The 4,930-nt window shown below is 46.7% G+C and overlaps 1 non-coding gene across 1 annotated transcript; it reads left to right on the top strand.

Moving 5' to 3' along the window:
• Window positions 1–3,707: 3,707 nt before the first annotated feature.
• Window positions 3,708–3,782, top strand: TRNAA-GGC (transfer RNA alanine (anticodon GGC)). The gene has a single exon. It is a non-coding gene; the product is annotated as a tRNA-Ala (tRNA).
• Window positions 3,783–4,930: the final 1,148 nt, after the last annotated feature.

Here is a 4,930-nt window from a genome sequence, read left to right as displayed (position 1 = left end):
GGAGATTATCCCTTGAGGCCTGAAGAGTGCAGGCAGCTTGTTCCTCACAGGCAGAGCACAAAAATCATGGTCCCAGACCTTCTCCTGTTGGTTAGATTCAGCCTCTGCAATTCAAAGGGGTACTGCTCTTACACATGGTGTGTCTAGGATCACACTTTTACTGCTCACATGTGTCTGATGCAGATTGGGTAGGAAGAGAAACAAAACAGGAATACGTGCATGGACGCTTGTTGAAACACCAACAATCCGATTCAGTGGGGCAGGCATGCCCACATCTACCAATGACCAAATAAACCAAAGGTCTGGGCCAATAAATGTGTTTTTAACTGGTGCTGAAAACCATCCAGGATCAGAGCCAGTTGAACCTGATTCTATAATTCCACAATTGAGGCACCGGGACTAGGAATGCTCTCACAAATCTGCTTGGTGCCCTGTGTTCAAGTATTATGCAAGTGGGAGAAAATATGCCCTCTCTCCAGACTGGCTTGACTGAAGCCTGGTGCAGAGGTTTTTGGTAATCATCAGTTCACTTAAATGTAGTGATTCTGAGGTTTGGCATTTGCATACTGGGAGAAGGAACCCTCCATGACTAGCATCACTGGACAGTGGTAAACATGGCTGACAACACTTCCTGTTGGCACATTCAGAGGCAGATCTGGGTTTCCTGTCAGTGCACCTGGCCTTGGGCATTGACAACAGGGCATAGTATTAACTATTATTTAGTGAGCTTGTTCAACAGTACTTTATTAACTCTATTATTGCTTAAGTATTGATTTGCAGAGGACAAGGGTGCATTCATCTTCTAATTTGTCTGACAAATTAACTCAGTGAGCTGCTGTTTACCCTAATGATGCTCGAACTCATTTGTGGAAAATATGAGCTGGCACTGCCTTTCCTTGCTTAAAATACCTCTGTTCTGCAGTCTGTTGTGCCCAGTTTCCCCCATGAGTTGGCAAGGGAGGGCAGGCAGTTTGCCCAGCTCGGAGCTCTGTAGGGAGCTTCTGAATAATGCAAATAACAAGGAATACAGGAGAGCAGAGATCATTTTGAAATGCTCCCGTTTTTGGCATGTTATTAAGGAAGTTACCAAAGCTTGCAAAGATGGTGGGGGGGAGAATGAAATCTTGGCAAAATTGTGTAGAGACACCATCAGTGTGTAATAGTCAGAGGATCTTATCAATAACAGCTGTCTTCTCTAAAACCTTGCCTGAGGTTAGGGTCTAAACCAGTGAGAGGAGCCTCCTTAGGGTGCATGGTGCATTTTCATGGTGGCATGAAGTCAGAGAGAGAGAGAGAGAGAAGATTCTGATGAAGGTGGCTCCTTCTTTCTATATCAGACTAGATATGGATAGACTGAATGCCAACCTAGCAGGGGACTCTCACTGACATTTATTAGTTTACAGGCTTTCCATAGGCATCTGGTTGGCTCTGTGACAGCAGGATGCTGGACTAGATGGGTCATTGGCCTAATCCAGCAGGCTCTTCTTATGTTCTATGATTTGGAGCCCAGCATAACTTAGGTTCATAGAGAGCTGTCTTATGTTTCCTTGTGCATGGCTTGAGGAGAGGAGGAAAGAATTCTTCCTTTAGCACACGCATGCTGTTGCGCTCCTGTCCTGCTTGCAGGCTTCCTCTAGGCAGTTGGTTGGTCACTGTGCTAAACAGGCCTTTGGGTCTGATCCAGTAGGATTCTTTTTATGCTCTTATATTATCTAATGCCGGTGTGGGATTACTACCATCCTGTATAAATGCTTGCGCACAGCAGAAATCTGAATGCACATCACTGCATGGAAGGATCTCTGTGCCTTGAGCTGAGGAAGAGATGACTGGCACTGCGTTAGGGGAGGGAGGAGACAATGTTTCATTGAGTCTAGAAGAGGGCTTATCTCAAAATGTGTGAGAAACACAGGTGTAGATGAGCATTTCATTTGATATATGTAGGAATGAGACCGTGCATAAAAAAGTGGAATATTCCTGTTCAAAATTCAAGCCAGCTCACCAGGCTCTCTTCCAGGATATTCCATTCCTCCTGTCTACACTTTCCCTCTCTCTCTCTCTCTCTCTCTCTCTCTCTCTCTCTCTCTGTGTGTGTGTGTGTGTGTGTGTGTGTGTGTGTGAGAGAGAGAGAGAGAGAGAGAGAGAGAGAGAAGACTAAGGCTTTTTAAAAGAAAGGCTTGTTTTGTGTCCTCTGTTCTCATTCACTTCCCCCCCCCTTTCATATTTTACGCACTGTTGTCCCTTGGGGTGGAGGAGAAATTTTATTCAATTTGCACTTAAAGGGGAATCCACCTAATTTACACTTTCCGAAACAATACACTGAGCAAAACATGGACATCATTCGTGGAAATTGCTTTGCAAAAATGTGTACATTAGGCAAAAATGTGTACGGGAATGTGTAAACTAAGATAAATCTGCTGATAAATTTTCATGAGGATTTCCTTTTTTTAAAGGAAGGCCAGATGAGCTCAGTGGCTAGGGGTGCCTTTTACCAGCTTCAGCTGGTAAGACAGCAGTGGCCATTTCTGGACCGGGATAGCCCGACTGTTGTCCATGCACTGGCAACCTCCAGGCTGGATTACTGTAATGCACTCTATGTAGGGCTGCCCTTGAAGTTGGTCCAGAAGCTGCAGCTGGTGCAAAATGCGGCAGCGTGACTGCTCACTGGGGCAGGGTATCTCCAACATGTCACCCTGCTGCTGAAAGAATTGCACTGGCTGCACTGTTAGCTTCTGGGCCAAGTTCAAGGTTCTGGTTTTGGTGTACAAAGCCCTATATAGCTTGGGACCAGGATACATGAAAGACCATCTTATCCCTTGCATACCCGGTCGATCACTGCAGGGCCTCCTGCAGATACCATCTTATTAGGAGGTCCATCCCACACAACATAGGAAGCAGAACTTTAGTGTAGTGGAACCAATCCTTTGGAATTCTAGCCCCTTAAATATTGGACAGGGGCCATCTGTGTTATCTTTTCGGTGCCTACTGAAGCCTTCCTCTTTCAACAAGCCTTTTAAGTAGAGACCTTATCCCAGTCCGCATCTCTGCTGGAATTGCTTTTAAAGATGCTTTTAAAGCTTTTTTTTTTTTTTTTAAGATTTTTTTTAAGATGTTATATTTTTAAGTTGTTTTAGTGTTTTCTTCTTTATTTGCCACCCTGAGCTCCTTCTGGGTGGAAGGGTGAGACAGAAGTTTAATTAATTAATTATAAATAAATACATAAAAGCGCAAACTGATGTGGAAATGTGGAGAACTGAATTTAAGGTAGGAAAAATGAGAAACTGAGAGAAATTGAAATTGACAGATTTGCCAGTCCCTAGTTGGCTCATTGCGGTTTCTCCTCCCCTCCCGCCTCCCCATTTAATATTTGTGCAAAACTTACAGTTTATTCAAACACAGAGAGATGTGCCTTTTGTCTGGATGCTGCTGCTTTGGCTATATAACAATTGGCACACATCCCAAGTGTTGCTATTAACAGAATGCTGTTAATAGGAAGATTGTCTCCCTCTTTCATTATACGAAATCTGAGGATTGTCCATTGGCATCGCCTGGGAGTAGCTTGAAGGCAGACAAAAATAAAGTGATTTTTCACATAAATGTTATGCAAGACCCAGTTCATCAGACGGGGGGGGGGTGGCTCCTCCACTCCCCAAACTCTCTCTATAACGATGATTCTACCAGATCGTTGTAACAATTATGTAACATTATGGGAAAGGGCTGTAGCTCAGTGGTAGAGCACCTGCCTGGCATGCAGAAGGCCCCAGGTTTAATCCCTGGCATCTTCAGGTAAGGCTGGGAGAGACTCCTGCCTGAAAACCTGAAAAGCTGCTGCCAGTCACTGTAGACAATTCTGACGTGGATGGGCCAATGGTCTGACTTGGTAGCAGGGCAGCATCCTATGTACCAATCAGTACCAATCGATATTAGGCTTGATAGCCTCCATATTGAGAAACATTATGCCTCTGAATAACAGTTGCTGGAAACCTCAGAAGGGGGGAGTGCTCTTGCCCTCATTTGTGGGTCCCATTTGTGAGCTTCCCAGAGGCATTTGGTTGGGCACAGTGACAGAAGGATGTTGGGTTAGACATGGCCAGCTCCAGGAATGCCGGGGCCCTTGGGCATCAGCCTGCCCCGTGCCCCTCCGTTCCCCTTCCGCGATCCGTGGCATGAGCTGCGCCGCAGATCGCAAAGCAAGAGCTTCCGATCCACCCACCGCTGCCTCCGCCTGCCACCACTACCCCACCATCCCCCCGCTTCACCTACCTTTCTCTGCTGTTCTTTGTGGCTGCGCGCACTGCGCACGCATTGCTGCCATCAACCAAGATGGCAGCAGAGGCTTCAGTCCCTTACGGAAACCTCGGCTGCCATCTTAATGCATGGCAACCCTGTGCACGCAGTGTGCAAAGAACAGCAGAGAAAGGTAGGTGAAGCAGGGGAGATGGTGGCGGGCGGCGGCGGGTGGCTCGGAAGCTCTTGTCTTGCTATCCACAGCGCGGCTCATGCCACGGATCATGGAAGGGGAGCGGAGGGCCCCTCAGGGGCCCCCAGGGGCTCCTGTGGCTTCAGGGCCCTCTGGCCAGTGCCCAACCTGGCCGCCCTTTGGAACCGGCCCCCGGGTTAGATGGGCCTTTGGCCTGATCCACCAGGTTTCTCCTTATGACCTTGGACTCAACCATTGGGGCTTAGAGCAAGTAATCAGCACTATCCAAATATGTGCCTAGATATATAAAAGGTGCTTGCCAAATGTTCTACAGTATTAGCGTCACACTGAAATTCCAAAATCATCAGAGGACCAAACTTCAGAGTTCAGCCCTTTTCGATAGTTGATCGACTGACAATTTGACATAATGGGTTCCTGTTATTAGCTGCTCATATTCCCTAGCTGGATAATTGCATGTTTCACTGAGTCTGATATATAAAGGTTGTCTTCTTC

This window comes from Rhineura floridana, chromosome 1, assembly GCF_030035675.1.
Source record: "Rhineura floridana isolate rRhiFlo1 chromosome 1, rRhiFlo1.hap2, whole genome shotgun sequence".
NCBI lineage: Eukaryota > Metazoa > Chordata > Lepidosauria > Squamata > Rhineuridae > Rhineura > Rhineura floridana.
The sequence above is the reverse complement of the archived record's forward strand: the minus strand, read 5'-3'. Positions and strand labels throughout refer to the sequence as shown.